This window comes from Haliotis cracherodii, unplaced genomic scaffold, assembly GCF_022045235.1.
Source record: "Haliotis cracherodii isolate W230 unplaced genomic scaffold, xgHalCrac1.p SCAF_11, whole genome shotgun sequence".
NCBI lineage: Eukaryota > Metazoa > Mollusca > Gastropoda > Lepetellida > Haliotidae > Haliotis > Haliotis cracherodii.
Genome location: NW_027266266.1, coordinates 38,055,471 through 38,065,895, shown reverse-complemented (window position 1 = coordinate 38,065,895; position 10,425 = coordinate 38,055,471).

Genomic DNA, 10,425 nt, shown 5'->3' with positions numbered 1-10,425 from the left:
TTATCATTATGCAAAATTCAATCTGTCCGGCATTGTGTTTATAGCTTTAAGACAGTACTATATCTGAGTGAATACCACTTTATCATGTCACTGTTTGTCGTCTTTTACGCAGACTCGTGAGTGAAAATGAAGCTCTTTTTCTCATACTCTCAACGTAGTCTCTTTGACAAGTGTTCGGTCCGACATTGCCGGGCTTTCAAAATCAACTTAAAAATCACATATGTATCATGCAGTGTCCCTACATCGGGAGCCCAATATTCTATCTACCTATATGACACATTACAATGTCACAGTACGTCGCATTTAAAGAAAACTGGTCCGTTAAAGTGACACCCTTGAATGCCGCGTCTGGAAAAATAGTTCGCCAGCGGTAGGCGAGGACAGTGTGTGGCGAGATGTGGTGCCATGACGGAAAATACCATGCTATGATAAGTTCACCGTCGACAATTCAAATCTGCCTTTGCCAGTATCTAATAGCTGTATAAGACGGCGTATACCAATCTCTTCACAATAAGATTGGTGAAAGAAGTTATAATTATGTATTAAAAATTATTATACCACCGACCTTTTAAGTCGGGGGTATATAGTTATTCCAAGGTTCCGTCCGTCCGTCTGTCCGTCCGAAAAAATTGTCCGCGCGATTTCTCTTAAACTATTCGTAGGATTCATCTCAAACTTAGTGCATATAATTTGTGTCATATGGAGGGGTGCAGTCAAAAGAAAAAAATGTTTTTATTAATTTTCCATTTTTTTATAAATTTTTCAAACCCTAACCCTATCCATTATTTAGTTTGAAACTACTGAAGGGGTTCTAGTGAGCCACGCTCACTTTTGCCCTTGTTTACATTAACCTTTAACCTGCTTAATTGAATTAGGCGCTGAAAAGAGGGTGGTCGATCTCAAACAGTTGGTGCTTTATTAAACAAGGGAAAATTGAAGTTAAATTGCACATTTATTCCTGATAGAAACCTTCTTTACAATATAAAATATCCTGATGTTTTCAATCATACCAAGGTGAAGAGCTAACCGAACATAATATTTGTACATTTTCCTGAACTTTACATAATTAAAGGTGGTATGTGTTTCATGTTAGGAACCCGTCTAAATTGTTAAATTTGTGCAAATTGATTTCAGTAATATTCAAATAAGCTTGGGGTGCGATAACAGAATCGATTATAATGCACCGTTGTTTAAATAGTACTAAAAAGAAGGATTGCCACCCATTTTACAAGATGTAGATCCATAGGGTGGGATATATTTTCACTCAGTGTTATTCTAAATGCTTCTGCACAAACATACATACTTATGCTGGTATGTTTCACATGATCATTTAATGAACAACTGTATGAAGTGTGAAACTAAGTCTGTGTCAATATGTTTACTCAGTAAAACATCAGTTCCGTGAAAGTACAGTTTCCTTGTACAGATCGATTGACAGGGTTCCGAACTTTTTCCCTTACTGTTCTGTTTATTGTTATTCTTTTAGATCGTTGAATGTGTCTTAAGATGTTAATATAAATATCCACTCCTTAAGAAACGAATTGCTGATCAGATTCCTTTGAATTATTTATTTGAACTCACTGTTATGTTTATCTTCTCATGTGTAGCTGTTGGTTGTGAATACTTCTAAGCCATGTTGGGGTTAATGTTCTCTTACATCCGTTCTGACGATGTGTTGCAAGAACCTGTTAAATCGTTCGAGATTTCTGCCGAATAGTTAAAAAAGGCACCAGGGCAACAGTTGTCGGATGTATAAACAAACCTTTATGAAACATATTGATTCCTTTATGAATGCTTTTGAATGCAGTGAAATTTGTGCTTTGAAAAATATGTATAAAAATATGTATAAAAATCATATTTCAAACCATAAAAGGATATCACTTTACAGAACAATACATGATAAAAATGGGCTATAGATCGCCAGGAACTGAAGGCTGATCATCATACCTTTGCTACCTGCATAGTCCTCTGCAGGATGAACACCATCCTTCAGTCGCTGGCGACTGTAGTTTAAAAGAGTTGTAGATATACATATTCTTTGAATGACATGGACCTACAGGAGACAATAATTGTACATTACTTTAACCCCCCTTCGAGGATACAGCCATTAAGTATCTCAAATATAAATTCATTCTACTAATTTAAAAGGTCAATTAATTAAATGCGGACTAATAATATAAAAAAGATCCCTTATGTGTGAAACCTTGAAATAGTTATACCCTGTGAAGGAAAAAACAGCACATGCTTGACTGTGAAACTCAACACAAGGGCTACAGCAATTCGGAGAATCCACACCTTTCAATATATAATCATGTGTATAAATAGTATGGCAAATACAACTTTTTCATAAAATGACCTCTTCAAATTTGGACTGACAACCTAAGTAGGTGTAACCGATAGTTGGTACATGTACTAAAATTTTCACTTTGGGTGCATCGTTCATAAAAATTTCTAAAACATGTTGCCCAAACGACACCGTTACCGTTTCCAACGTGCAGTTTATGGAAAACGTACAGGCTTCACTTGGCTATAAAAAACAACATATGTATACACATATGCTCCATGGTTTTGCAATTTTGGACGAAATTAACTATGCCACGGCTTGGCTCAGCAACACGCAATATCGCCAAATGCCGACTTTAAGCATATAATATAATTTCAGACATCAATTGCACGTCGTCTAAATGTACAATTTTACGTCTCGTTGTACGATTTCAACATTCTGGGTCAACCAATGACCTTCCACGTCCCGACAGACAGAATAGAACTTTATTACGCTGAAGGCTACAAAAAGTAGCATGTTGAGGTTTAACAGGAGATGCGACGTATAATAGTGATGGCAGCTTTAATAGTTATTTAAATCTGTTGAAGTTTAAACATAGATGGATGTACAATAAGAGTCTTTGGTATGTATAATTGTCTTACTTCTTTAAAATATTCACTTTTGAAAATATAATGATATTCATCCGCAATGTCTTGGCTTTTACAAACTGTACACTTCCTATCTAATAAAGGGGTGTGATTCCATCTTCCACATTCAATCGGTAAATAATGGCAAGAAGTTCTGAAAAAATAGTTGTGGTATGTACACTCGTTTTGGTAAATTACACAGATATGTTTCCAGTGAGATATTATCTTTAATGACTTTATTAAATTTTCCTTTACTTGAATTTGTGACATCAGAATTCCACCGTTGTATGAACTGACCTTCCAAACAAGTTCTAATCACACATGTGAGCCAATCAGCTGATGAAAATGACTGATTTATCCAAACATTGTTATTACCTGTCATAACAAGAATATGTTTAACAAACTTTAGCCAATTTTGGTGTTGATTATTTACAGTGTAGTTAAAAATACAAATTTTTATACACAATTAATGAAAGTTTGGTGGCCTTTCCAGATAGCAATCTTCCCCAAAAAGTGATGATTCTTGTCATGACAGTAATATACAGAGGTTTTCGGCCTGTTTCGCCGTATATCATAAATAACAACGAGTCATTGCACCCGCCCAAGATCGGTACATCAGGGTGCTTCATTTACGTGATTGGACTGTCACGGTCGAACACACATCTGCCAACGTGCCGGGTCTTCGAAGGATATCTGCTTAGGCTGTAGGGAATCATCTTAACCAGACTTGACTGAAAGGCATGAGACCGGTTTGGGCTACGTCTTAATAAGCATACGACGTCATTACCGCCTTCAACACGTTCGTCTGCGACATTGGAGATGAATATGGTTTAGTGCTGAATCACGATTTCTCTCACAAAGACGGGATGGCTGATTCGTGTGTACAGACGTGTTAACGAACGTTTTGATCGTAATTGTGTACGTCAAGTGAACAGACTTTGTGGAGGAAGTGTTATGATGTTGGGGGAAATAATGAAATAATATCCTACACACAACGTCCGACTCCTGTTCACATGCAGGGTATCTGACGGCTTTACGTTGCAGTGGCGAAATTTTGTAGCAACGCCTTCTTCCCGCCATTGACGTCTACGACAGCGTCAACCACAGCCTGCAACACATCACGAACCGGCGCGAACACTGCAGGGGAATGGAGAAAGATTCCCCAGGCCAAAATTCGTTGCCGTGCGGTTATGAAAGCACATGGTGATCATGACAGATATTGAACTTGACGTCACAACTGACCATCTGCACGACATCCGTGTGTTTGGAAATCCGGATCATCATATAGACGAACTTTGTTGCTCCAATTATGTACAATTTCATTCCATATCATGCTTTGAAATAATCCCATTAAACGAAGACTTTTTCAGCTATGTATTTTTGGTTTATTTTAAAATATTGAAAAATGCATTTCTCAATATAATGAGAATGTGAGATCATACAGAGAAAATCATTTGTATTAGTGAATATGCCCGTGTTTAGACGAAAATTTCAATTCTAAAGTTTGGATTCCCTCTCATGAATAACACACATCGACTGAAAAATAAATTGTCCCAGAAAACGCTTGAACAGAACAATTATGCTCACACTGCTGAAAACATAAGTGTTCAACAATAAATATTACATGGTTGCAAGGTGTGTTTTGTATCACCAAAATTTGTAGGCTCATAGTGTTTATTAAAACAAATATCTGATTTTGCAGCTGTAGCTGAAACAATATCTAGACTGCATACAAAATCCCAGCCCCCAACGGAATATCAAATAGCATGTCCCTCAGAAGCATATTTAAGAGATATTTCTGAATATGTGGTAATGCCACAACACTGTCATGAGGGGTTCTTTGAAATGTTGATAAACATCAAAGGCAGAGAAGATCCGTGAAATCCGGACATTTGATCGAAAACCCCGGACATTCTGTAGCAATGCCGCGGATTTCAAGGTTCTAGACAACCTTATGAAGGCCCCGTAAACGCAAGGATGACGTCACTATATGTTCATAAAATATGTGAAGGAATAGCGTGACAATTTCGAAATGTCAAGCATGCAGCCCGAACATGACCATGCACAAGGAATCGACCTGCACAAACACATTATAACTTTGGTAAAGCTCCGAATGAGATAAATGGAACTGATTGATGTCCCAAAATGTACATACCACCATTTTATCAGTCTATGTGAGACTTTGGCGATAGAGGTCACTCCATCACAAACAGACCATGGGAGTAGACCTCCCTCCCTTAGGAATGTCAAAACCACCTGAAAATTTAATGATTGAAATACGTTCATATTGATAACCATTGATAACCAACAACCTCTTCAGTCATTGTGCTGTATTATGTTTTCATTATGATCCCATTTCTTAAATATAAAAAAACAATTGTAACAATAATATTTTAAATTACACCCAACCACCACATCCTCTCAACCCAACCGCAAACAAACGTCCCCTTGTTGGCTGCTCCTCTGGCGGGATCTCTTAAGGATGTACATGTATGATTTTGAATTCACTGCGCAACTCGAACTGTTATGTCACAGGAGTCCTTTCCGACATATTTTAAGTCAGTCTATTGAGGAAAAGAGGATAAAGCCGTCATACGTGGACTATAAAACAAAACATTATTTACCACTAACATAGCAAGCAAAAGTGAATTATTTCAAAGTTTACGACAGGCTTTCGGTAATAAGAAATGGGATCATGCATTGTAAACTCCTGTTAGTTGCCCTGGAATGTCGTTGGGAAATGTGGATTTGGCTCAAGCTAATAAATGCGTCAAGTGCAAAACATGAATAGTAAATATGGTAAATAAAGTTTGAAGCTTAGATCTTTAAAATATCTTTAAAATATCTACTCAGAATATCGACTATTGGACAGCCTTAAAAGGAGACTTACCGACTTTCGTATCACACAATGTTTTGTGGGGAAGTCCGCTTGGCACCACGGTGTGTAACCTCATACTCTCGTGAAGCACAGCGTCAGTGTAAGGGAGACTATTCCTGTCTGATACACTGGGGTAATGACTTGCACCTGGACATTCATAAATATATATCACTCACGAGAATAAACTAAAGATAATCTCATGTCCGATATCTTACCAATTTCAAATAAACCCGGTTCGCATGGGTGATGCCGTTGCTTGAGCTTTCATCAACATCACTATTTCATCATACAGCCGTATCTTCATCAACGAAACTCACATCATCGCATCATTATACTATTATACAATAATACTATAATGTCATTGTATCACCATAGCGTATCAACATATCACTATATTGAATAATTGTATGATAATATTGTATCATCATACCATCGTATCATCATATCACCGTAGCATCACCCAGTGTATCATTATATCCTAGTGTTATTAGAGTAAAAAACACATCAGCAGTTTTCTATAAAACTCCGTTTGTCCCATACTGTTATAACATGTTTCCAAAGTGCACTGAAATTTTGTTGCCTTTGTGTGTTTTTGATATTCACCGAATAGTTGGTGAATCACCTAAACAATTTTGAGCCCCTTGGCTGGACCCTTAACCATAACACGTAACCATAAAAGTTATGGTAACACATAATAATTCATCAGATCTTACGTATTGACAGGTAAGCACGTCACTGACCTTGAACCACGCTACGTAATGCATCTCCAACAAAACGTGACCAATGTGGTCGGGAAGGGAGACAGTGTCAGATGCCATCGCATCAACACGACTGCGTCGAGTATAAATGGTCAATGTCTAACTGCTTCAGAGTGTTACCGACAGGGCATGAATTTCTTCATGTACTCTCTCGACCGTTAGCCGAACTTTACCTTAGTTAATAAACATAGCTGCGGTCGTCTTGCGCTTCATACCCGATTCTTGTCGTGTCATCCTATCAGCATATCGTGACATCGTATCATAATATCAGCGTATGAACATATCACTTTGTCGTCATAATACCGTAGTATAATATCAGGGTATGAACATACCCAGTGCACGGTCAACCTCCGTGTGAAGCTTGTCCTGGATGTCAGAGTGTTGAGCCAGGTCCAGCAGCGTCCACAGCAGCGTGAAGCGAGAGGTGTCCATCTCGGCTGCAGGGATACAGTACAATCACTTCAAGTATATCATTAAACGAAGTGAATACGGAAGTTCACATGTATCTAAAATTCATCCTCTCTCTGACAATCGAATGTTCAATTGTCGGTCAATTGTAAGTTTGAACCTGGTTCAGACTATGCAGATCATAGCATGTAAGGATCGACCATTTCTTCCGGGAGTTGGGTGCCAAAGAGTTTCCCATTCGACACAATATAGTTATGATGAACTGTAACTATAAGCCAACACGTTCAAGAAGAGAGTCACACTAGACGGAATTAACAGGAACAACATGGAGAAGAGTAGGTTCAAATAAATACCAGCAAATATATCAGAGAGGGTTTGAGTGATATGGCTGTCAGTCATCTGTGACATCACTTCCGGGTCCTCCTCGTCACGAGCTTTTCTTGAGCCAGTAACAGGGCATCACAGAAATAACGAAAATGCACACACTGCAGAACAGAACAAAAATGGGCTTCATGTCGGGAATCGAACGAACGCTTTAACCACTAGGCTACCCGATCACCCCGCAACCTTTTTCACTGCTCGCACAACAAACAACACAAAACGACGCTTCCAAATACACTGGACATTAACACACACCTTACATTACAAACATTCCTTAGCCCATTAAACAACACACAAACCTTTATAGCCTTAGGCATCGTCCTAATTATAATTGGCTTTCTTGGTCGGATATAATCACACCTATAATCACAACGATTCTTAAAACCAAACCATCGCAATAAAAAAATATATTACCTCCCCTCTCCTCCTTCCTCCGACCTCTGGCAAAATTCTAATATCAAAAATCTCCAAAATCTAAATTATGTAACCCAAACGCTGCCTCACTTGGGTTTCCCCTTTTGTCCTTCGCTCCACACACTACATGGCATTACAGGCCCGTGTTAAAATAAGCATCAGGTCGGAAAGCGCACGTAAAATCTCAATTTCATCATCATTCATCTCGGCCGTAATTGATCGGGTCAAGCACACACACACACACACACACACACACACACACACACACACACACACACACACACACACAAATTATGACAATGCAATGAGGTTCTGTGAGGTAATGAGTAAGTGCTACCACCACATATAGACATACATATCTCACACACACACACACACACACACACACACACACACACACACACACACACACACACACACACACACACACACACACACACACACACACACTTCAGCCACACTGGCAGCGTACACCCCTTGATACACACATACACATGTCAATTATCCACGTGGTGTGTGTGTGTGTGTGTGGGGGGGGGGGGGGGGGGGGGGGGAATACAAATAATAACAAATAGTCATTAACTTACGGATAAAAGACTTGATTGTAGCCCATATGTCACTGTTGACTTGACGTTGATGTGTGCCGCTTTATATTTTGGTCTCCATACCGTACAGCAGAACAACGCCCATGCTTCAGCTAGAAGAAAACATCCATGTTCATAGTTCATAGTTCAATAAAATAATAAACAAAACGACAGCACGCGAAGGCATAGCGTAACAATCTTGAACACCAGTGTGTTCATCACTTGAACTCAACAAATACTATTTACATGATTTGATAATTAAGTGGTAATACCAGTAAATATTTTTGTTTATGCCCTTTGATCTTTGTTGATATTCATGACAAAAACAGATTGAGACATATACATGTTCATGTTGAATAAAAAGGTTTGGGCTTTTTTATAACGCAAGGCATACTTTCATCATGACCATAATAATAGATATTCAGTGATTAGGCTTTTCAAGATAGACACAATTTTATGGATAACAACTTCTTTAATACTGTAAAAAGCGACGTTTCGGTATAGATCCTTATACCGTTGTCAAGCAAGACTGAATGAGGGACATAGTGCAGAATATATATAGCAAGTGGAGGATTAACAGTAGAGGATTAACAGTAACCCCCGTCAAGACCACCGTTACAATATGCTCGACTCATATTTTTTTATTTTAATCTTATCCTTTTTGTCATTGCAAGTAAATTTATAAAAAAAGTGTTGATTTCATGAATGTTTTTGGTGGGTTAGGTAGTGCAGAGAAAATATATACTAGAGTAGAGACTGCCAACGTTTTTTTTTTAACTAAGTACCCCTATTATTGTTAAATCTCTTCGACCAAATATTCTGTTTATGATATCCAATCGTTTCTTTGTATTGATCACCCATAGGTCCTTTAAAGAAGGGTTTAGTTTAATGCCTAAGATTTTCTTTGTGCCAGTCTAGTTTTAAAATCTTTACCTAATGTTATATTATTCAGTCTTATCTATATTCATTTCTAAGGCCAGACATGTTATAGATTTTTTTTTATGTTTCTATGGCAGCATTTAGGCTATTTTCATATCCATCCAGAAAGAGTTGTGTATCGTCAGCATATTGTCCTAATTTGCGTTCTAGGCTATTTAGTGTAATGCCTTTTATGTAAGAATTATCCCTGATCATTAAACCAAATATTTCGACTACAAATAGGAAAAGATAGGGAGAAACCAGGTCTCCTTGTCTACATCCCCCTTTTAACATAAAAAAGGATGCCCATTTTGTATAAGATGCTTATGCATTATCAGTTAAAATCTTTATCCATTTACTGATATTTGGTCCAAATCTAAATGTTTCTAATACTTGTTCAATAAATGGTTTTGAGACTGTGTCAAAAGCTTTTTAAAAAACCCAGCAGAACTGGCCTGTTTAACCTTCTGGTTTCAAAGATAATATCATGTAGAATCCTTATATTTTCAGTTATACATCTTCCAGGAATAAGCTTGTTTCGTTGTCATGTATAATTGTATTCAATGTTGTTTTTAGTCTATTTGCAATACACGTATTTATGATTTTATAAAGGGAATATTCAATGTAATTGGACGCCAGTGTTTTTACTAATTGTCTGCCTTACATTTGGGTTGGGAAGACCAGTGATAATTCCTCTTTTCATTGTTATAGATAATCTATTATTTTTAAAGGTTTCCTTCATGAAACTATGAATCCATTGGCCTAATTCCTTCCAAAAAAAAAAGAACTTAAAGAATCCAATCGGACTTCCATCAATACCTGGGCCTTAAGGTTCATGGACATTACTCCTTTTTATGTTCTTCTAAGCTAATTTATTTATCCAGATTTTCTACTCCATCTTTACTTAATTTAGTTGTTTTTAATTTGTTCATTCGAATATCATTGGCTGACTCAGTTGTGTGTTTTTTTTGTACAGATTATTGTTGAAAGATCTTAACTCTTCTCGGTAAGATTTGCCATCACTTAGTGTGTCTCCATTTTCATTTAGGATACCAATAATAAGCTTACTTGTGTAATTTCTATTTTCTAAATGACAAAAATAACTAATTGGGTTTTCTCCTTCCTCGTACCAACTTATTCTATTTCTTATTTGAATTCCTCTTACTTCTTCGTG